Genomic DNA, 25,228 nt, shown 5'->3' on the forward strand with positions numbered 1-25,228 from the left:
TTCTGGTCTCTTAAGTCAAGTTACTTGTGAAAACAGTTCCATATCGTATCCATTGCACAAGAAATCTTAAGCAGAGCCAAGATATGTATCCATGTCTTCTGAGCTATGTTACACCTTCAGTAACAGAGGTTATGTTCCAAAGGTAGATTTGAATTCAATGAGTTGAGCCTCCACCTTACAAATAAGTGTAGGGGACTGTATGGGGCAGTGGAGACTGCCCCATAACTGCAGTTCCCTGATGCTGCAGAAGCTCCTGTTCTCTACTCTTGAGAGGAGAATGGAGATTCATAATCTTGGATTGCAGCTATTTAGGACAGTACATGAGTAGTGTTACTTTTGTATTTTTTTCTTTGCTATATGTATGGTGTGAAACAATGAAGTAAATAACACAGACTTAAATAGTTTCTACTCTAAAACCTTCTGTGCATATTATAAATCTAAATGGTGCTAGCCTTGAAGGCTGAGAAAGGCCATTAGATCATCTGTTTATTTCTACATAATAATTTCACTTCTCCTGAAATTGTCTCACACCTTTTACTGGGCCATGGGATCTTCTCTGTAGGCCTCCAGCTTTGCTTTGGAGAGATCAATAGGCAAGACATCCACTACTGTCCTGATTATTTTACCCCCAGAGCTGATAAGCCTCAGTGATTAATGATTTGGTAATCAAAAGTAAATGTTTTCTGTAAAAAATACAGGGACTTTGCAAACACCCAAATGTTATCCTCAAAAAATATTCAATGCATATTGCAAACTGAGAATTCGATTAAAACAGTAAATTACATCCTATAGCCTTGTCTCGAGATTCACTTTAAAAGAGATAAAACCATCCCAGGAAGTGTTTTCACCAGATGCCAGATCTGTATTTGTTTCAGAAGAGCAGAAGCATAATGAAGTACCTGACTTAAGACTTTACAAGATAAGAAGTGCCTGGAAGGTGCTAAAGCTTCATTTTTAATTCATTCTTTATTATGGGAGTTGTTCTCTCTGGGAGGGTGAGCTGTGATCAGGAGCACAGCCAGGACAGATAAGGCACATGAACCCTGGCCTGAAAGCTGACAAACTACCATAGCTGAGCAGTCAGTTATACTGGAGACAGATCTCTTTCAGGGACTAGTTCAAGCTGAATTTATTCTCAGTCACCTCCAAGAAAGACTCACTAAAAATGAAATGCACCACAATGATATATGACTTTTAAAAGTTTATAATCTATGTGCCTACAGGTTTCTGTCAGGATGTAGTAAGAAAAGGGAACTCAAAGAAGCCTTTCTCTGCACATGTGCATACCAACTTGTACACATGCTAATACAGACATAGAAACTTATATGTGTATATATAATGATAATTACATATTACAGTATTTATTACAGTGGACTTTAGACTTAATCGAACAAAATCACAACCAACTGGGTTTAATAGATAAGAAAAAACTAAACCCAGGAGGCCATGAAGCCATATGGATATTCTCTTTAACATGTTTTGTTGGAAGAACTTCATATTTGGGTTGAAAATTAATTTTGTGGTTCCAGTTTTGGTTTTTATGTCTTCTACTGTGATAATTATTTTCTTGGTTTTCATCATGCCTGATGTGCAATCATTAGTGTTTTGTTTTTACCTTGCTTATATTGCAATGCAATTTCTTTGTGGAGAAAGCAATGCACCATTGCTTTGTTATGTCATCCAGTGCCTAGCATGGTGCCTAAATGCTACTATGTACTTCTTCAATATAATTAATGTATGGTCATGATGTCTCTGTTTCTCCTTTTCATTTTGTGCTGGAAACTGATTTGATTCATGACTCCTCTAAAAGTTTAATACTTGGCAGTCCTGAGCCTCGCATTTCCATATTGGAGAGACACCAAGAGAAACAAACAAACAAACAAACAAACAAACAAACAAACAAACAAACAAACAAACAGCATCTTTAAAGGAAGCAAAATTCCTGTAGATAAGGTATATCAGGTGTTTAAAAGAGATATTTGCATACACAAATACAATAGCTGTGTTTCCAAAAACTGTACAGACAAATACATATTTGTAAATAAAAGCTTGATTGGGATAGACCAAGATTTGGTTCTCCATATCCTATGAATTTATTATTTATTATGTTGAGGGTGTGTTTACCTTTAATCTGACCAGAGAAGTTGATGTCTGTTTTTTAATTATCCGCATAATATTTTAAAGTTCTTTAGTTGTAAGCAAAACTCTTTTTCATTGCAAAACAAAAGCAGAAATCTTGCAACTAGTGTATTTATCTCTCTTCAGGGGCTGGGGGTTAATATCCAATAGCTCATAACATCTTTATTATAATGCATTTATAATGATTTACTGGAATGACTCTGTAGCTAAGTATCTAATGTCAAAGACTAGATTTGGTGTGGTGGAAAATGTCGTATCCTTGGGTAGCTCAAGGGAAAATGAGGCCTCAGTCAGTGCTTTCTGTATAATTCTACTAACTGTAATAAGAATGGGGGTAATTGCATTAATGTCAATTAAGCTATTAATAATGCCCATCTTGTCATCCCTAAATATAGCAGTCACTCATACATGCTACTGTCGCCTGTAAAGACTGTACACAAATGAGATCATGGCTTATTTATGCTTTAAACCCTGGCTGACAGCCAGTCTTGTATCTCTTGTACACCATCAAAATAACAACTGTTTTGGAGAGAAACCACTTAAGACACTTGAAGAGGCCATGTCCTGTAGCTGTAACATTGATTACTTCAGACGACACACACAGCTCCTTCATAATTTGGCGACACCCCAAGATGCCAGCAGGGCCCTCTGTGCCACTGCCATTCATGCCACAGGAAGTTTTGCCATGACTGACAGCGAAGCTCTTCAGAGGAATGCTTGCAGCATCCCTGTGCACTAGAAGAAATGCCATATCTGTTGATGACTTCAGGTTTCCTGTATGATAGGCTGTAGCTAGGGGTGCAACTGCCCTTGCTAAGCATCTGTTGTGGCCTCTACTATTTTAGCTGTATTTGTGAAAAAAAAATTCTGTTTCTAATGCCAATTAGAGAGTATTAGTTTGTGTTAAGTAGGATTACCACTAGACAATTTAAAGACGGCGTTCTGAAATAATGCAAATGGACACGCAACCTCCATGAAACATGCACAGATCTATATTTATTTTAAAAGTTGCTGGAAATTGAGCAATAGCTTCACAGAATCAAAGCCTACTTGCTGTGTTGTGCAATGCTTCAGAAATGGTGGTCAAATGTTCATCACCAGCTGCAATGTGCAGAAAACCAACATTAGCAAATTTCAAGGGTTATCAAAGGGGTCGCTCACAGAATTGCACTGTCCTTCAGACAAGAGGAGAGAAAAATATGAGAGGAACCTTTCAGTCAGAGCTCATGACAAATGAGGCCATGGCCAATTCCCACAGGAAGACAGTGAGAAGTACCATGATGTGCCTACATCAAGGAGCAGGAAAGGAGGCAACAGATGATATGTGTGCATTAAGGGTAAGAGAGGAAAGGGAAGTGAGAATGAGACTGGAATTGTTTGTGAACACATCTTGATATTCTAATGCTGCTCAACCTCCTCCCATCTCTAGAGAGCCCGGGGTAAGGTTATAATAGGTGAACTCATTTTTGTAATAAAGTTGGCTGTAGCTCTAGGCCATAAATCACAAGTTCAAGTGCTCAAACTTATACATTCCTCTCTTGCTTCACTCTCTCTTTCTATTTATACTTTGATATGGATGAATCACTGAATCGAAGGCAGGAAGAGAGAGTAATTCTTTCATTCCTATAGAGAATAATACATTTACATATGAATTATTAGGCATATTTTCTGAAGAGATACATTCTATTTTCTTCTACCAAAGGGAAATACAGTTTCAATGAACCTGCTATTCTTTCCATATTAGTTTAACTGACTTCCTACCACAAGGTTTTAATGAGCCTGCAACTGCTGTGAGTGCTAGCCATTAGATGGACTGCAAGTTTTTATCCTGTGTGGCTGAATCTTACTTCTGACTCAGCTTTCATTTATTCCTTCCTAACTCATTTATTTCTTATTCCAGTGAAGTTAAAATATCCTCAGTGATGCACTGTGCCTCAAAATCATGTAATCTTTGCAATTATTAGCATTATAATAACAGCTTAAAGGAGGTATTGATACCTCCTTGTCCACTTTTGTCCCTTTTGAGGCAAAACTTTGTCACCTCTGTTAACTAAGAATATTTGAAACAGCTGTTTAAACCCTCTTCCCTCATTTTAATTTCTTTCATTACTTCTCCCTTTAAGTACAGGTCCAGTAAAAATGGCTTCTCTGTTTAAATAAGAGTCCAATGCAGAATGAGAATGAATGTTGTCATATGAAGTGCATTTCAAATGTAATAAAGCAGAAAGGAGTTCCCGGCCCCTGTGTCAGTTGTAAGAGGGTGCATACTGTGATCACTATAGCTCAGTGGCTGCAAAGCAGAAAATGAAGATTGTAAAAACGTCACATAAAGAAAAAATGCACAGTGGATTCGTTTTGCGATGCTCATAATTCAGTAATGCCTTTAAGTAGCTAGAAGAAATATAATAAATGTTTTTCCACAACATTGATCATACTGTATCAGAGGAAATATTAGTGTGCAGGGAGCCATGATTATGCTGGTAGTAATTCTCGTTGCAGAAAACTCCTAGAAGATGGGACCCTTTATAGGCTGAACTTTTATTGGCTGCCGTTATTTACCTTTAAGAATACGCCTAATACACTGTCCTATAGCTAAATATTTTTGTGAAAACTCAAACCAGCAACTGTCAGTAAATCAAAAAACCTGCTACCCTTTATAGAATTTATGTTTTATTGTGGACAGTCTGATAAGTTCTGAGATACAAAAAACAACCAATCAACCAAAACAAATTTTCCTGCTGTGTTCCAAAATCTGGATTTGGTCAGACAGGTTTATTGTGCATGATCTCATCAAACCATTGCCTGTAAGTATAAAGTATCCTCAAGAAATGTAATGCAATGGTAGATTAGCCAATAGATTAAAGTACACGGTTATCTGAAGGTTATAAGCAAACATACATGGACCACCACGGATGATCTCCTTACTTACTGTACTGCAAAACCCACCCAAAGTCACCAAAACATGTCTGAACTTTGGGCTGGGTGAGGAGCCCCTTGTGGGTTCCCAGTGCCGGTCTCCTGCTTCTCAGGCTGGCAGGATGTCATAGTGCTGGGGAAGATGTGGGTCAGCCCTGCGGAGGGGAACCACTGGGCACCTGGGGGAGGCCAGCCAGGGATGGCACATGGGCACTAGGGACCAAGAAAGGAGAGCAGAGGTTGATGTGAGGAACATGGAATGTACCAAAATGTTCTTCCGTGGATGCTGAGATGGCCCTTCCTCTGCACTGTAGGGGATGGAGAAGCTGAATGTGATATGAGAAGAGCTTGTCTGCCAAAGTGTATTCTGTCTGTCTGCTGGCTTCTGGGCTCTGAAATACCCTATTGTCTCTAGAGAAGGCACTAAAATATTCATGTTCATTTATCATTAAGCTCCTTTTCAAGATGATGGTTGAACATGGTTACAACTTAGAGCAAGGAACTATGTTTGTGTATTTCCAAAGTGCTGCCCACAAGCCTAAATCCTGCAACAGGACCTGCTGGGCCAGGGCCTGAACAAGCAAGTCCATTCTACTCATCATTGGCTCAAGCCCTGCAGAGGATCTGGTCTCATAAGATAGGAATTGGTTTTGTTTTCTTTATAGACATTTTAGGCAAAAGTTTGATGTGATTGTTTCTCTGAGCAGATGTTTTCCTCAGTCTTGAAACTTTAACCCTGTGCAGCTTTTTTCCTGAAAGACACTGTGACTTTTCTTACATTTAAAATACCAGGGTTGTATTTTCTTGCTTAGAATAAAAAAAGACGATCACACTCCCTACTGCGTGCTAGTAGCCTGGATCGGAAACCAAAGGTCAGTTCTGCATGATCTGTTCCTTGGCTGTGTCAGTGCTTTGTGACAGGCAGGTCATTTAAACTTTCTGTGGTTTAGTCTATCTATCCTTAAAGTAATTAAAATAATAAGAGCATCTCTTAGCAGTTATTGCATAGGAATGAAATAGTTAAAGACCTTTGGCAGGTTGTATCAAAACAAGGAAACTGCAAGGCTGGGAGTTATCAAATGCACAAATTCTGTTGTGCATCTTCATATAATTTTTTTAAGTAATGGGGGTATTTAATGCTCTTGTGAATGAATTACTGTGACAATCCTTTATTCAGTGTAGCTTTATATAGAATGTATAGATATATGTTGGTCTCGGGGGTCTTTATTTGCATAGGAATATTAGAGTTTTGAGTGTAGTGATCAAGAGTGTTACCTTAGTACAGAGCTCAGCTGTTGCTATAAACTGAAAGGAAGGGCCATAAAGGAGGAGGGGCGGGATTAAACCAGAAGCCCTAAGCGGCAATTGATGCTAAGATTCGTCAGAGTTTTGCTTCAGAGGGGAATACTCACTTCAGGTAAGGCGTGATGTAGTGCCAGCCCTGTGCAGTTCTGCATCCTCGAGAAGGTTCTCGGAGGGAGCTCAGTGCCAACACGGGCACTGCCCCAGCCCGTGCTCAGCCCCCAAACGCAGAAAAGGATGCTGGTTTTTACGGCTAAAATCTGCCCATGGATACAACGAGCAGATTTTACAGCAACTCAAGATGTGGTGCTCTGACTCTGTAGCTACCTTTTAACCCAAGGGCAGCCCGCTCCCTTTGCGGGGGAACCAGAGCGGCGATGTGCTCTGTCCGGAGAGGGAATTCGGCCGGGTGGCGGGGCGGGCCGGGCTGTGAGCAGGGCCAGCTGCCACTGGAGGGCAGTGTTGCACACGGCTGGCGGCAGCGCTGTCCCCGCGGGCCGGGCCCCGCTCGCTGCTGGGGCTGGCGGCGCCGGCCCTGCCCCTGCCCCGGCAAAGCCCCTGCGCCCGGAGAGACTGCCGCGCCCCAGCAGCCGCCCCACCGAGAGCGCATGCCCTCGCCGCCAAAAACCACATCGCGTATCTATCATGGATGCTGCTTATTTGAATCTAACTTCATCCGGGTTCACGTAAAATGAAACACTAGCAAACCCAAATATTTTAGTTGTTCTGCACGCCTTTATCTGCCCACCTGAACAGTGAGAAAGCCGAATTTACATCGACTCATTGTCAGTGTGAGCTAATTTAAAACGAACTAGACCAAGCCGTTTTCATTTTCGCTACAAATATCAACGGAACTGCTGCGCTGGTTTTGAAAATAATTATCTCTTTTAAATATTTTTGGTTCTTTTTTTTTGAAATCACAGATGAAATTTTGCATTTAACTTAATTGACTACTGTATAATGCTTGCTACTGTTTTTTAGGAAACAGTAAAAAATGGAAGGGTTGTTGTTTTCCTCAATTCTAGAACAGATATGAGTCAGACATTGTCATTCTTCATTTCATTCTGTTCTTAACATATGAATTCTTATGCTTCTATGAGAATTTTCATTTGATATTAAAAAAAAGATTTCAATTATATTGAGAAATTACCCATTGTTATGAATTCGGCTGAACCTCTGTGTTCTTTATTCTCCTTCTTTTTCCTTTTCTTGAATGTTAGAGTACATCAATTGTAGAACAGTTACAGGCTTAGACTCTAGCTATGGGATTTCTTTCTGTTCGTGTACATTATCACAAAATTATGTTACTTGCCATCTATGGGATGCTTTGATCCAAAATTTCAGTCATTGTTTCCACATTTAGGGGCTGGAATGAACATCAAAGAAGTGGGTGTACTGAATTTGCTGAATGCCAAAGCAGTACAATAACATGCAAAGGATATAAGCAAATCCCAAAGGTAAAATGTGCTGCCAAATCTTGCACATAATAGAACCTCTAAAGTGACAGTCTGTCTTTGACAAATGCATAATGATATCAATGCCAAGGGAAGGAACTAGCATGCTGAAAGGTGAATAAAAGAGTTGGGAACAATTCACTACATTTACACATTTCCTCAGTGTGTTTTCACACAACAAGGAAAGCAGATGAGACAAATGTATTAGGTAATCATTGGAGAAGACCATAAAACTGCTGAGGTTTTTTAGTAATCTGGATATTTCCTTGCCTTGTGATGAGTTTTTAAAAACAAAACATAGTTGGAAACAATTCATATTCTAAAAGAAAAAAAACACAGTCCACAAGGAATGTAAAAAGTGGTTAATTCTCTTTTCCTTTGACAAGTTCACATTTAATGCCCATATGGTAGTTGCAATATGCTGTTCTCCTTCCTGGTTGATGGATTCCTAAATGCTTCAAATAGTTGCAAAGACAGGTTAAGGATTCCATATGCATTCACCAGATTTTCCAACACTGTGAACTAATTAATTACAGGGTAATTTAAATGGGTACTATAATGTAAAAACTTGAGAATCACTGCACAAAACCTATGAATTTATCTTGAAGGAGATCTGAAACCTACTTGTTAAATTCATTTTATTTTCCTTTCTTTGAAAACAAAACAAAATCCAAAGAAAATAATAGCTGTAAAACCTGCAACAAAAGGCTTCCTTCCCCAGTACGTACAACACTTAGCAGAGGTGAGTCTCAGGTGGTTTAGCAGATCTTAGTGTGTTCAGGAGAGGAGAGGTTATTCCCAAGCCTGCATATTAATGTTCATCAGAGGCACTGACAGAGTGCCTGCTGTACTGCAGCACTCCTGCTGCAGCCACTCAAACATTCAGAAGGAAGTTCTGCTGTAATAAAACTTCAAAGAGATAACAATCGAGGACCAGCTCTTCCCCCATTATTTTTCCTCCCTATCTTTGGTAGCTGAACAGTCACCTCCAGTTTTCATATGACTGGTGACTGAAAGCATGGCTGCCACGTGTCAAGAGTGCTGCTCAGGTGGTAGGTACATGGCCAGTCAGCATTTTGGCCAGGTGATAGCCATGTTCTGGTCATATGACTAAAAAAAGGCTATTCCATCTTTGACAAAGAGAGGGTTAACCTTTGCAGGAGAAAATGATATATTCTTGCCTGGGCTGTAGTTCCTGTACTCCAGCTGCAGAGGTCTAAGGAGCAGTTTAAAAAATCTACATAGGGTAACATTCCTCCTGTTCAGTAACTGAGGAAAAAGCTTCTGACTGGCATGGGGTTGTGTTGAGACTGGAGGGAGTGTTTCCATTGCCTGGAAACATGGATTTTCACTTGCCATTGACTTTGGGGCAGCTGATTAACTCCTCAGGGTGCACCTGAACTTAGTTACTGGGGCACTTGAAGCATCCCATGGAGACATATATATGGTTTAAAGCTGCCTCTGTCTTGCTCTTCCTTCCCCTTTTCTCTCCTATTCTGAAACTACAAGTTTTCTACTGTGCTTTGGTGAAGTATAGCAAATAACATAATTCTTTATACATGTAACATCCTGGTTTGTGCAAGCAATTAGGAAATTGAATGTCATGCCCAGATGGGGACCTGATCCTCTATGCCTTGGCTCCAGCCCTGCATTAGATTTTTAGGGAGTGTGACCTACATTCTCTTCCAAAGAAGGCTGGGTAGGAAGGGACATCTGGTTCAGATTGTGGTTGCTACTAAAATCTCTTATGAAGCAGAAAAAAAGATCTGCAAGTGGTCAGGCAGAGATGCATCTGTTATCATAAAACAGGATACATACAACACCACTGAAGAAACCGGACAAATAGATAATGTAAACTAGATTAGATGGTGTCCAGTACTGAAGGAGGGAATGTCTAGTCTTTTGCATTTTGTAGGCGAAGTGTCAGACCCCATGGCAGCCACCTGCTAACATTGAGAACAAGCCTGCTCTGACCACAGCAAGTCTGTCTCAGTGATAATTGAGGGAAAGCTGAAACCATCAAGAGCTGTGAGATTCATGGACACTTTGCCGAAAAGGGAAAATAATGGCAAGTAAGTCCCATCATCTTCAGGATAGCAGTAACGTCTCCTGAATGTTCCTAAAGACATGCTGCTTCCCAGAAATCTGGGTCAAAATTTCTCTATTTCTGTAACTCATCTACTTCATTGATCTCTTCTGTTGCATCCTTCTCTCCTGTCACAGAGATTCTGCTGGAAGCAATTCTGGGTAGATAAAAAGATCTGCGGAACAGGGACAGAGATATGGGGGCAGAAACTCAGGTGGAACTCCTGTAAATCCTCACACTTGACAGTCTAGCCAGAGCCTGAAGACGAACGTGCAGCTATGCCTATGACAATGGAAGGATGTTAGTTTACCTTGACTATTAGTGAGATTCTAGAAGTTGCTGGGCAAATATTGAGCCCACAGTAAAATAAGAAAAAAAAATCTTTGAACATTTGCTAGCCTGGAAAGAATGGTTTTAATCTAAGAGTTAGGGAGAGAGCTGGCAGAACTCCATACACTAAAATAATCACCACCAACTAGTGTGTGGGAAAAAAAAACTACATGTGATAGATACATGTAATAGTTCCTAATAAAGTCACAAGGAAAAGAAACCAAACGGGTCATGAGTATTAAAAATAATCACACTGACAAAGATAAAGAATAAACAAGGAAAACTGAAAATCATAATAATTGATTATGAGTACAGCTGAATTGGAATAACAGAGACTTGGTGGGAGAATTCATATAGCTGAAATATTAATATAAAGGACATAGATCCTTCAGTAAGGAGAATCAGGTTGAAAGCAAGGAAGGATATTGTGCTCAGATGTCTAAAATGGTGCTCAAAGCATCTGCACGATGATAAAGAATACATCTAGAGTCTCCTACAAAGCATTAAATCGGGAAGTTCAAGCAAAGGATAATTTTGATAATTAAGTAGCAGAATCTTCTAAGACCCTGAAATCTATGTACTTTAACTATCAAACTGTTGGTAAAGGCATCGGTCAGCAAATTCTTAGTGATGCTGGTTAAAAGGAAAGAACTGAAGGGGAAACAGTCTTCCAAAGAGTTGAGGTTTATGGGTTTTTTTCATAGAGATTGTTTTCCATTTTTTTGCAAGTTTCTCAGATGCTCGGTTTCTTTCTACCTCAGCAAAAGGATCTTTTGGACGTGCTGAACAGGTCCTAGGCATCCTCTAAGACCTGACAATATCTGTGCTTTGTTTAAAGCAAAAGACAAACACAACAGGGAATTCACCTTCTTTAACACTATTGTATTGAATAATAAAGTGTAGGAACTCTGTATAAACCTCAGTGAAGATCAGGCTTGCTTTAATTTGAAACCAGCTTAGCTGCAGAATCCTTGTGTTTGGACTTTGTGTTCAGAGCCAGATTTATTTTAGATTTTGCCTTCATCAGGTTAATTATTCTTGTCAGACATCTTTTCAGTCCTGTGACTTAATGAGACCTCTCAGCCAGGACTAGGTAAGTCACAACTCATCTTTCTCAATTTTCTTGTTGGGGGCCTATTCCATATTAGTTCCTTTGTTTTGCTCACATTTCCAGGCTTTGCTCACATTTCCAGGCTAACTCCATACATGTTGTACACTGTGGTTGGGGGTGTGCACTGTAACTGAGCCTTAAACTTCCCAAAATTCTGAAAGGTGTAGTGTCTCAGGGAGACATTGTCAGGCAGATAATTTTGGGTTCTCTAAATTCCTGTTCCTCTTGGTCAAGTAGTGTTTGTTTCTGATTTTCTCAGACATTGAAAGGGCCTGAACAAATGGTCAGTACCTTCCTCTGTGTGAACAGTAAATAGCCAGGGTCTGAAGAATGTGCATAAGGTACATAGTGGCACTATTCCACTGCAGGACATTGAGGGCAGCAGCACTTGGGTGTTGTGATAGTGACAGAACTTACAATGCATAAGACAAGAAAAAGGTAAAGCCTGAAAAGTAAAATTTTAGTTTTCAGGAAGATAAAGTCTTCTGAAGTTAGACAACTAGGAAGCAAGCTCAAAAGAAAAGGATATATGATGCTGTGACAGCTGAAATAATTTCTACCTTTTATTGGATCAGACTCTACTAAATGCATCAACTGTAGCAGCTGGCTAGTGTAATTAACACCAGCTAAAAAGGGTAAAGTCTTCACTTAGGAGAGATAACATAAGGGCAGGAATTTTTTTTTTCATTTTCTTGACACACTTCTTAATTTTCACAGAATCAATCTCATCATGGCCACATGAAATTTGCTAGCAATTGCTTGGAGAACACAGGAAAGACTGATAAGAAAAATTTTTAGAAGTTGAATGTGACACCAGTTCTTTCAGAAAGGGAGAGTAAGAGAAAAAGAATTCTGGATGCCTATTTATCCTAAGTTTTTTCTGAAATTCATAATGAAATTTTAAGCCCCAAAAGATGAGAAGGAAATAAGTAGCAGCCAATATGAATTTTTGAAATTCATCCACTTGATGAGTATGAATTCATCAGTAAGTAGTCATGTCAAGTTGATTTTATTTCCTCTTAAAACAAAGTAACGGCACAAGTAAAGGGGGAAAATGATAGGTCACAGGTAGTCTGATTGTTTGACGCCATGTTGCATGGCATTGTCTTGAACAACAATCTTAGTACTGTTTAAGGCCTGAGCTTGTGTGTTATGTCAAGTTTTGGGGCACCAAACTCCTACAAAGACACAAAGGTAGTTAGAGTCCAGGGGAGAATAACCAGGTCACTGCAACATGACATGTATGAAAAATTGGAAGAAGCGTATTGTATTTCTTTCTCTAGCATAAAAAAGACTGATGGACCATGAGAACAGCCTTTGATTTTATTTACAGCAGCCTTTTACAGGAATTATTTGTTCTCTGTGGTAGATAAAACAGATTTGCTCTGGCAAATTCATACTAGACCTTAGGAAACAGCTTTCTGACTCTGAAGATGGCAAAATTGATTTTTTGAGAGGGCTGTGGAGTCTTCATTACTGAAAATGTTTAAGAATGGGTTTAAGAAGAACACCTCTTAAATTAAACCTGCCTAGAGAGAGGGCAGAGACTTTCCAAGGGAATCTTATTTTCCACTGATTCCCAGACACAAAGTCAGGTGTCTGCAAGCTGCGGTTTCTGTGCCATCCACGGCAGGAGATCTCTGCAGCACAAGAGAATATCTGTGCTTTACCTCCCATAGGTAGCATCACACCTAAGTGATACTCCACTGTGCTGGAAGTGAAGTGTCAAGCCAGGTTCCCTCACGTGCTCAGGTTTTATTCTCACAGCCTAACTCTATTCTTTGGCACCTGTGCCATAGTCAGCCTTCTCCCATACACTCAGTTTTTTCCTATGGAAATGCAAAGAGGTGTTAAACATTTTTTTACCAAGCCCTTTACTATCCTTGTGTTTTCTCTGTTCCTGTGCATCTTTCTACAGTTGATAGTGAGTAATAATGAAATTTAGCCTAGCAGAAAGTTTTTCCTGAATATGTAATCTTTTGAAATTGTGTTTAGATTTTCTGGAGTCCCCAGTAAGTTAGAGCCTTTGGCTTTTCCATTGTTTCAGAACTAATTCTTGGAGTAGGCGAATGTTCAAGAACATAAAAAGGTACAAAGTAGTAGCACCTTTAGTTACTTGAATTAGTAACTAAAAATTACTAATTGTTAGTTAGTTAGTTGAATGGATGTAGTAAGATTTTTTTCTGGCATGAAAAGCACAGTATTTATGAGTTAATTTAATCAGAGAAGAAAAATACTGAGTAGGTGATGAAGTAAAAATGATGACTGTGTATTATGTTTTGCCATGCAGCTGAACAAACACATTCAATGACAGATTTTGGCAGGAGCTGCAAAGATGTTCTTGACAATGGCATGAATAAATATTAGGTGCCATACACAATTCAATTCACTGCATTCCAGGCCTTGAGCAAAAAAAAAGGTGAGGTATGCCTGGAAAATTCGGAAGAAACAATATAAGCAAGTTGGGGAAAGGTAAACATCTACAGTATTCTCCCCAGCTGCTTTGCCGTAACATTTTCATTTGTATCAGCAACAAATGTCATTTTTTATCTGCTCTACTTTCATTGCACTTCTAGGAATCAGGTAAACTCCCGGCTACTTTAGAGTTTGTGTTAGGCACTTCATTAATATTGCCCAAATGAAGGACTTCATACTTGTTAAACAAAGCACATTGATCAGGCTTCACTTCCATTGCTGCAGCTAGTTTACAAAAATAAAAGGGAAAATAAATACTTTGATATAATTACTGGTCAATACAGAAGCTGAAAGATATCTCCTAATAATTTAAAATGGAAATTTGAGGAGATTAGAGAAAGGTTATACAACATGGATGTGGGCTGTTAAAAGAATGAGTATGGCAATATGGAAGGGAATTTCCTTTTAAGGATTATTTTTCTCCAAAGCTGGTTTATAGTCGTAGTCTCTTGCTAAAACTACAGCAGTATTGGTAGCTCAAGCACACTTGACTGCTGCGTAGAAAAGAGACATGGGAACATCCTGTAGTGCTCTACTCTTTATTCTGACTCCATTGAGTGAAATTTAATTCAAGGTTGATCCTCACATCTTCAGTGTTCAGAGGGCTGGTGCTGACAGTACTGTTTTTCATCTTTATTTTTTGTAATCCTGAGAATATTCTTAATTTGTGTTGGAACAACAATTTCCACTGACAAAAATTAAGTTTAATGTGGAAGTTTCTCTTATTAGCTCTATTCTCTACTGATCTCATTTGCAAGGGCACAATGCTCATTTCAGAAGTAGTGTTCTTTGGAGTAAGCCTCTTATTGTGCCGCTCCAGAAAACAATGGGCGCAATCTACCTGGAATCTTTAAGCTGTTGTGGCCTGATGATTCCACAAGAGATAACAATATCTCTCCTTTACAATGTGATGTGTTTGTGTGCCTGGGATTCTTCAGTGAGTCCCAGGAAGAATAAGCCTGCAACAGAGAAATCAGTGGCCTAGATGGGAAGGAGAGAGATAGTTCATGTCACTTCTGCAGTTTCTTTTCTGGTATGAGTTCCAGACATAACTCAGGGCAGCTTCAGACTCCTTGACCATCTGTAGCCACATAGGTATGTTGTAGAAGCTAAGGGTAGATGTGGTATTAAGCTACCAAGCCCACAGCTCCCCTTTTAAACTTGTTCTCCCTATTCTGTGAGGGATGTGAGAGTTTGAGAGGATGTATATCACCTTCCTGTAAGAACTTCAAAGGGACTGGGCCTGGCACATTTTATTTATGCTATATTCTTTTACTGGAAATAATATTTACTGGAAATAAAAAGAACAAAGTGAAAATCCATCTTCTCTGTTTGGCTTTCTCTCCTCTGGTGCTTTGAGAAACCCTTAAAACTCAGTGAATGGTGCAGCAAACAGACTACAGTGACATACTGGTAAAAATGTCTAAAGACTATTTTTTAATTAATGCAGTTTTCACGTGTCAAGATGATTGATATTAAAGAAGGAGTAAAAGTAGGTCTCTTCAATCTAAAACAATTTTGTTAGCTGAGGATTTAATGCTCTATCGCTATTTGGGATTGTAATTTTGCATTTGAGTGTGTGCCTTACAGATTTCTTCTCTAAGTTTGTAGAGAAGGTTGATTTGCTCAAAATGACCAATATATCTTTTTTATCATATCTTTTCCACAGCTGTTGGCTGTTATTATTAAACAGCTTGAGCGGTAATTTTATGGCTCAAAAATATCCCAGAAAGGGAGATCAGGAGGCATCTTGATTTGTGTGCAACTTTATATTTCATAAGGAAAGTCAAGGGTTTAATCTGAGCTTCAGTTAAGAGATGACTTCATCACACATTATTATACCTATTAGAACTGTATCCAAATACTTATTACTAGTGGAAATTCTTCTGGGCTAATAATGTCTCATGTATGGGACCTAGGAGAACTTAGTTGTTTTTGTTGTTGTTGTTGTTGTTGTTTTGGTTTGGGTTGGGTTTGGGTTTTTTTGGTTGGTTGGTTGGTTGGTTTTGTTTTTTGTTGTTGTTGTTGTTGTTTGTTTGTTTGTTTGTTTGTTTGTTTTATGGCAGATACTTTGGAATTCTAGACTAAAATACAATTTTGGTGAGAAGCCTGAATATTTGGGGCCCACAGTCTGAATCAGATGATATGTTTGTTTCATTTGTTACATTAACTGTACAGAGAGCCATCACTTGTGTCATATCTCACTAGGATCTTGACAACTGGGATAGCAGTCCAGGAGCATCAGCAGCATGTGTATGGCATCTGTGATTGTCAGATGTGTGTGTTGGACACTCAGAAAAAGCATTGTTTTAAGCTACCTTTTCTGAGATATTTTTCAAATTTCACCGACCTGTTGTTATGCAGGAGGAAGAACCATACTCCATCTGAAAGAATTCCTCACTAAGAGAGGACTCCTATGCTTCAGTGAATTGTTGTGAATCAGCTGCAGGAAAAACAAAAAAATATTTCCATATATGAATCTTGGGCCAGAGGTTGTTATCTTATGTTACAAATTATTTGTGAAACATTATTTAAAAAAAAAAAAAGAAAAAAAAGTTAGATATCTCCAGCTGGTTAGACAGTTCCAAATCTTGAATATGGACTTGCAGATCTTCACTTCAATCCTGTCACTCTTAACTGCAGAACTTGAAGCATCTATAGGCAAGATTTTGAGTAAATAAAGCTATGGTTCATCATAAGTGTGTTTTCAGGGGAGCAAACAATTATCGATGTAAAAGCAATTCAAATGTCTATAAATGCTAATGAAAGCTGTGTTGGGAAGTTGAAAGGTAGGCAGGCTGAGTGCATAGGAGCAACTCTGAGCCTGACTTAAGAGCCAGAATAAACGAGCCCTTCAGTTAGGAGAAATATGAATACCCTCAGAGCATGAAAGGGATGAGAGTCAATTGCTCAATCATCTTAGTAAACTTACATCTTCTCATGCAATCTACTTGCTCCTGGAAACATTGCTTAGATATTGATATTTATCTTGTTTTGTTTCCTGTATGTCATCTCTGACAACACTTGAATAAATTTGATAGGAGAATAGATGGATTTTTTAATGTCATGGTTATTTTAGTAGGTTCAACTGATTATGGAGAAAATAATTTTAGTTACTTTATTCATAAAATACTACAGAATAGTTTCAGAAAGTCCTTAAATGTAGATATTTAAATAGCTTTAGGTTTAGCTATTTCAGCTGCATGTACATTACTTTTTCCAGTGTCATAGGCATATTTTGAAAGATTAGGAAAGTTAACTGCAGATTTTATTGCAGGATATTTAAAATTACAGTTAATATTTGTAATGATGCCTGTTCCTTTGATTAACTTTGGTACTGACTGGGACTTAAATGTGATTACACTGCCAGAAAGAAAAGTTCTTGTCTCTTTATGGTTCCTCTCTATTTCTACAGAGTTAGAGGAGTGGTTCAATTACTGAAAATACCAGAACTGCTGACCTATATTCAGATCTTTTCACCTGCATGTTTTTGTGGTGAAGGATTTGTTGACTCAACAATTGCATTGTGCTAATAAGCTGATAATGCTTGATATACTTTGGCCTCATATTTAAAAATTCCTCTAGAAACAATCCTATTTTAGATATTTCTCAGGGATATTATATACATAAGCATCAGTAATGACTTCTAATTTGTGGCTAATTAATGATACCTGGCTGATCATAGTACATGAAAGGCTCTGTCTTGGTCTCTCTTGTAGTCTTTAAGAGATGTAAGCAAATAAGACCTCATAGCCAATAGATTGCGAGCTGTATGAATGGAGAAGGAATGTTACAGACATGAAAACAGTTCCTGGCTGTATTATTATACGAATGACTCTTTAAGGATTTTAGTCTTAGAAAAATCATTGTGTGTTACATTTAGCACTAAATAATTTTAAGCCAAAGTTCTATTTCCAGGAGATAAATTTTACAAAACATGTGGATCCCCACTTCCTTAAGATCCTCCGTTGGTCTGGACTTGTAAGCAAGCCATAGGAAAAAACCACTCCATTTCTCTAAGCTACTGTACAGTTTCTTGGCAACTGATGATAAACAGATATGGCTTGCTAGGAAATCTGTCTGCCTTTTTCTCTTTCTTATTTTAGATGTAATCTGGAATGAAAACCAATGCTGTCATACAGGCTCCAAAACTAACAAATCAAATAATATTTATAATATAACTTGGGATGTAATATTAGATTAAGTCTTTAGGCTCAGCCATGTTACAGAAAAAAGTTGTAACATAAGTTTTACAATTTCAAGCAACAATGGCAAAAAAATCAGACTCCATGCATTGCCTCCTTCCTGCCCATTTGCTCCTGGATGAGAACACAAGCTGCTTTCTAAACCCAAGTACTTTGAAGCTGCTGTGATACATGAATATGTAACAATATGAAACTCTAAGACAGCTGTGGATACCTATCTCAGAACCTTGTGGATTTAATAAACGGAGAATGGAACTGTGATTTGTTACTTCTCTGAATAAAGACAGGGCACTACCCTTTATGAGAGGTGGAAATAGCTGAATGGGAACTTTGAGTCAAAATGAAAATTTTATGAACCTTCACCATCCTCTTGTCAAGCTGGAAGTCATTAACACCATCAATACCAACCTATGGATATTGACAGATATTTAAAAAGAGAGAGAAGCTGAGATTTGGGCCAAATGGCACTACCCAGTGAGAACTCAGCCTTAGAGACACCAGTTATAAATCCAGATGCCAGGGAATTGTTTCACAAGCAGATATGTTAGGAGAGGAAAACCAGCAAATAAGAAAAGTTGGAGGCAGACACTAAGGAAGAGCTCAGAAGCAGAGCAGGGAACTGAGGGGAAGGACAGATTAGGAAAAGGTGCACAAAGAGAGTATTTGTTCTTATTCTTCTGATTTTGCGTTAATTCTTCATAAGCCAGGTTGTTTGGAACAATATATTGTGAATTATATAAATTCCTCCTTTTGACAGAAATGACCCTAGAGATCCCTAAATGTGGGATAATTTTAGCTACTCTTTTTGTCACTGAGAGAATTTCAACCAAATTGTGTCTGAATACCATTAATTTTAAAAAATCACAAGAATTTTATGTTAGTGATTTTATGTTCCAATGAAATTAATTTGGTACAGGAACCTGTAAAATTATGTTTTCCATGTTTTTTGGAAATTCTTTATTCTGTATTCTGAAGTAATTAAAATATTTTCCAAACCCATAAGACACCTCTTTCTTGCTACCTTGGATTTTAACTCTACTGTGAGGTATCCTAGGAGGATATTAGGTATTTCAAAATATAGCCAAATATAATTTAGGTTTTGAAAAATAAGACCCAAGCACCTCAGTAATTATTGATGAATAGTACTGTGTAAAAATCCTAAATATGCTGTTCTAATGAAGCCAAGAATTTTGATTAAATTGTGAATTAACTGTGAAATAGCTTGTCTAAGAATTTGATCTGTATTTTTTTAATGACAATCTTGAAAACTATGGGAAAACTAAGAAAACAGCAAAGGATGATCTTAGCAGACCTGGATTTTGTAGGAAAACCCTTCTCTGCCAAAAGTTTCCCATATAACTTGAAGTACAATTTACTGCAAATTTTCTCCCACAAAAGTGAGTTAGTTTCAGCTGGGTAATTCTATCATGCAATAATAATTTTTTTTGAGGGGAAAAATAGCCTGCAAAAAAATCATGTTATTGCACTACAGTAAGAACATATAATAAATAAAGCTGTGAAGTAAAATAGTCTGCTGCAGCCCTTAAACCAAATAAATTCACCATAAGCATGAAAAATTCTGCAAGAAAATAGCATTAAAATTAGTAATTATTTGAAATGTACTTACGGTTCCTGCAGTTGCTTTGTTTAATGAATACATTTCAAACACCACTGGCACACTCAGAGATTGACTTGAACTCTCTCTCTGCATTGCTTTGTAGTTAATGGCAAACAGGACTTTAACCTTACCTCCCAAGCTCTGTATCACTTCTTTAACTGGATAATAAATATCTGGTACACTTTAACAGTGCAGTTTCATATTCTTTTATTTCAGCAATGATGTTTAGAGGGTTTCTGTCCTCACTGATTTTTTCTGACCCACACCTGCTTCTGCAGTTGTTTTGATAAAATCTTTTTAAAGATAGGAAAAATAGGTAGGGAGCAGGTTCAGATTAAGATATTCCTAGTTTTTATCTACTTTCTCAGTGCTATTTTAAATTGAAACCCATTTTCTTGAGCCAGTTCCTGGGTATCCCTAAAAACAGTCATATCAGCACAAGGGAAGGGATGGGGCAAGAATGAGGATTGTGAGCAGAGTGAGAGTTCCTTATTCTAGACTTGTCATTGAATATCATTAGAGACTATATCTGTATAACAATCTAGAGCAGAAAAAGAAGATTTGGCACCAGAAACTTAGTTTAAGAATTAAAAAAAAAATAATAAAATAATAAAAAAGAGCAATAATTATATCTCTAGAAGTACAGTAAGATACAATTGGCTCATATCAGTGCACCTGTTCCCCAATTTTTGGCACAGCTTAAAATAAGAGATTAAATATTTCTCTCTATCTATATTATCTGGTCATGCATATGTGTTTGAGAACACACATATACAAGCAGACACATGTACAAGTATCTTCTTTTCCCTCCTGGTTATGGTGTTTGACACAGGAACTGAGTGGAAACAGGCAGTGGAGGTGGCTGCTAACATGCAGGATGCTGCTGGATCCAGTTCTGTCAACACCAGCCAGAGAAGGAGACTGCTAGAAACAAGGCCTTGGGTTTGGGTTTGACTCAAGATATGTATCTGGATAATTAAACTTAGGGAAATATATTCTTCTTGGATGGAACTGTGACAAGTTCTGTCAACTTTAATTCTATCTGTATAATTTTTTGAGGTCATGTTTCTAAACAGGGATGTAAAGTGGCCTAATCCCCTTCCCACGTGTAGTCTGCATAAACAAGCACCCATTTAGAAACACAGAGATCTCACTCTTGATCTCCTTAATCAGAACTGAGAATATTTAGATTGTAATTATTTTCTGTGTGTTCATATGACTACCTCATATGGTTGTTACATGAATTGCCTTCTAAAGTTTTAATTGTATGTCATTTATTAAGGTTACATTAATTTCTTTCTAAGTCTTGGAAGTAAGAAATTGATTTAATAGGTTTTCAAGGAGTTATTCAGGTGATTTCCTGTTGTTATGAGGCATGTATCATCTCCCATTTAATTATTTTTGTTTGAGCATGCAAATTATTGTCTGCTTTCTGCAGTAGCTCCTATCCTCTTATAGCTGCATGAGTGACTGGTGTAACACTGAAACCTTGTCCAGAGGGCACCTTTTTAAAGCCAGTAGATTTGTCTTTAAACTTCTATGGAGTTTCTGTGAACAGGAATAGAGAACAGAAATCCAACTTGTATTTTTTTAAAGTGCTATTATGTATTTTTAAAATAATTTATTTGACAATTCATGGTCATGGCTAGATCCTGTAAGAATGTTCATGTGCAAAACACCTCTTTTCAGTTTAGCTTTTAGCATCCCTGGATGCACCAAGCATCCTTTGGAGGATATGTCCCACACTGGGAGAGTTGGGACAGCTGCCCTGCCTGCTGAAGACATGCAAGCAGCAAATCTTCCCCAGCTGCTCTTTGCAAAACATTTGGGGGCTCACCATGAGCCTAAAGCTTGCTCAAGCTGTTTTCTACCTGCTACTTACCCCCCACTGCATCTCCCAGCTCTGCCCTCTCTGTACTTCGTCAGTGTGCCAGGAGTAATGGAGTTACCTGCAACAACCCAGTTCTCTTAGACACCAACCAAGTGAGAGATACTCCCAGGAGCTGCTGCACTGGTGGGGACTGGAAGGAAGGGTGGCAGCCCAGCAGAGCTGGGGCACAGGAAGCAGCTTTGGTGGAGTAAATGCCAGTGAGGTAACAGTGGCTCCAGGATGTGTGAATCAGCCCTGGGTGTGACATGTAGGGGACAAAGCTCCAGATTATTTGTCCTCAGTTGTTCCTTTCCACGTGGGCAGAGCAGGCAGGCAGGCAGCCTGGTGTGGGTGACAGGAAAACTATTGGTGGATTCACGGAACTTTTCTGATGGTGCTTTCCACGGTGCAACCGTATTATTTCTGCAACCTGCTGGCTTAGGGAGCAAATTTCTAGTTGTTTTACATCCTAACCAGCCGTACTGCTCTAGAAATTTTCTTATCAGTTTTGCTGGATGCTGTGTTCATGTTTACAATACCTGTACAAAGTCATCAACACTGTACTATCTGACATGAAGGCTATTAGCCCTGTTGCAATTATTTTTGTTTATTTTTGTTTATCGACATGAAATTTTTTTTCCAGAGTTATAATGTTTTCAATAATACACTAGATTACTCATCTGTCAGGTCTTTGGGAAAAAAAAAAAAATCCTATTTGAATAGCTCTTAATCTTTTCCTTATTCATCAGCAACTTCTTTTTTTTTTTTTTTTCAAATTGGCAAAAAAAACCCAAGAGTTCAAAACTATTACATTGAAGTCCACCAGTGCTGGATTGAGTTTTGAACAAGTAAAGATAAACTTTATAATTCCTAAATGAAGTGACAACATAGAAAGTAGCTGATAAATAGCTATTGTTCTGTTCTTCTTTGACACGGAAGACAGAAATAATTTTCTCTAAATGTAGTGCTATTACTATTAAGCTATTAAAAAAAACAGAATCTCTTTTCCCAAGTTGGAGATGGCACCTCTGCTGGGTTGTCATTTTATGTGCTTATGTATGTATGAACTGTAGGTGACTATTCAATAAATCCATTTTTCTTGTCATTAATATTAAAAGATTTCCAACTTCCACTTGCATGCTTTATTTATGATCAAGTTCTTGCAATCAGAAATGTGATCTTTAATAAAATGAAATGTATGTGTCTGATGGAAAGAAGCATTAATCATGCAGAAAGCAACCAATACACATTTATTTCCTTTTGCCATATTGTCACATTGCATTTCTATAGGTTAATCATGATTTGTAAGAAATACATAAACATATTTTCAAAGAAATGCTCTCCTTTAATGCACTGCGAGTCCAAATAAGGAAGAATATGTTCAGTTCCCTCTTTATTCAGAGGGCAGGGCAATCCAATGCCCATTTACCTCTGCTCTCCTTCTATTTCTGCTATCTTGCATGCTGTGGATTCATAACTTATAAACGTGAAGTTCCCTAAAAGATACATTTTAAACATCAGCACCACAGTGAAGTGATTCTAATTTTCAGTAACCTTACTGAAAGTTAGCCCATTCTTTGTTAACGCTAATTAGTGCTCCCGTGAATGCATAGAAATTAGTTGTATTGATATTTCATTTATTTACATTATTCCATCATGATTAATACTCACCTCTTGCAAAAAACCTGATTTGCAAGTTTATTAATATTCTGCTTAAGACAACTTGGGATGTTTATTTAGCAATAAACTCATTTTAGAGCTTAGTCTTTTGGCAAAGGACATTTTCAGAACAATGTTTTCACTGAGTGAAGTACACCACATTTAAATCATACAAAAATGAATCATAATTTTAAAAATTACATTCATAGCAGAGCTGTACCAGGCAAGAAGGTGTGAATGAAAAATGACTGAAAAAATTCTTTGAATAGTTGCATTAATTTCTACAGGAATTAACTGCACTTATCATTATTTCCTTTTGTGTTCACTGTCATCAACTGCCACTAATCAGTTGAATCTCACAGGCCCACACAAAATGTAAAGTGACCCAGAGAGTCTTCATTCCAGGCTCAATTTGGCACCACATGCACAGCTGACTGCTGTTCACTGTTCAAGAAGCAGAAAAAGCTTAACAGGCTCAGACTTGTCTTGGCAGTGCAGCTCAGCCCTCATATGCTGAGCAGTTTGCATTACCTAAGCAGATGAAAAAAATGAAAATAGACAACACAAAGGCATTTAGTGCTGGATGTGTGTGCCAGCCTCAGGTGGGTATAACAGAGCCATTAGCATCACCTGCTACTCCTGCTTGCTCAGCCTCAGCTCCCTGCATCATGCATCACCCTGGATGCTTGATGAAGCTGCAGGAGCCTGGGGTAATCCTGGTGCTGGAGGCGCTGTGGGGCTTTGGCACAGGAATGGTATTAATGTGCTGAGAGTGATCTATGTGAACATGTAGTGCCTAACTTTAGGCACAGGTAAGCCTGAAAGCTTAGGCACCCTGAGATTGATGGCTGGGATGCTGTGGGTGGGTGTGGGCAACTGAGGGTCTAAGCTTTGAACGTGGATGCCTGCAATGGCAACAGGAACCTATATCCACGTGAATCCCATCCTTCAGTGAGCTGGGAGACTGCTACTATGGGAAAAACCCTGAGGATGAGATCCTTAATATTTGTATGTTGGCAGAGTTCCACTGCGTGTATTGAAGCTCCCATAATTTACACTACAGGAGGATTTGGCCCTCTTCTTTAGCCGGAGTCCTTAATCAATATGTCAGTACATACCCGGTATTAGAGGCAGCTCATTATGAAGGAGCCATCTTCACCCATGCTCTCTCTCTGGGAGGTCTTACTCTTGTTCATTCATGATTTCTGTAGCTGTACCAATGCTGAGGAAAGGTCACTGCCACTTAGGAAATAAGTTTTGTAGAAACTCTGGCATATGAGGCTGCTCTCTGGACCGGGGCTGTGTGTGTTTGGAAGGAGGGATTTGCAAAGTTGTGCAGCTGACCAGGGTGAGTATCTGTGCATTCTAAGGGTCTTTCTCTTCTTTTTATTTTTCCCTTCCCCACATTTGTTTTCTTCATCTCTTCTTTCCTTGCTTAGTTAAAGAGCAGTTCCTATTCCGCCGCCTATTCCAGATCCATGAGGACTTGGTGAAGTACAGAGCTTGCAAGACAAGCAGAGCTCTTGAATAACTGATGGTTGAAAGGCACTATTTGGTAGTGCTGATTGTACACAGAGTATTGCCCAACTGTACCCCTTTATCTAATGACTTGTCATTGTATATATTTTATAACTCTTCGTTAGTCTTGAAAATTTGCTTATGCTGATACCCAAAACTCATAGTTGGTGCCACAATTTTAATTGAATTATGAAAATATTCCAAGACCCTGCTTCATCTCAATAGTGGCTGTGGTAAGTTTCTAGAATTAATAAAATTCCCAAGTGGTCTTCTCAAAATGTTGTTGTGTACAGCTTGAATTTATGGACCAGAAGTTTTGCATGGTTTTATGCAGTCGATGTACTCTCAGAGTAAGGACTCTGGTAAAGTAACTCATTTACTTCAGAGAAAATTACATAAACCTTTCCATCACTTTTTGTCTCTGAAACTAACTTACAATAATTCTAGCAAAAAATTCAAAGGTGTTGAAGAGCAGTTTAGAAGCAGCCCTGTTTTAAGACTGTTTAGACACAAGCAAAAAATAGAGAGTTTGTCCATGCTTTGAA

General features: G+C 38.4%; 1 long non-coding RNA gene across 1 annotated transcript; it reads right to left on the reverse strand.

Annotated features, from left to right (window-relative positions):
- Positions 1–3,128: 3,128 nt before the first annotated feature.
- Positions 3,129–19,716, reverse strand: LOC136292968 (uncharacterized). The gene is made up of 3 exons (XR_010722028.1): positions 19,646–19,716; positions 16,164–16,256; positions 3,129–3,240 (listed from the first exon to the last, which is right to left on the reverse strand). It is a non-coding gene; the product is annotated as an uncharacterized lncRNA (long non-coding RNA).
- Between the last annotated feature and the right edge of the window lie 5,512 nt (positions 19,717–25,228).

Source organism: Chamaea fasciata, unplaced genomic scaffold, assembly GCF_029207755.1.
Source record: "Chamaea fasciata isolate MVZ Bird 193981 ecotype frontalis unplaced genomic scaffold, bChaFas1.0.hap1 SCAF_8, whole genome shotgun sequence".
Taxonomy (NCBI): Eukaryota; Metazoa; Chordata; class Aves; order Passeriformes; family Sylviidae; genus Chamaea; species Chamaea fasciata.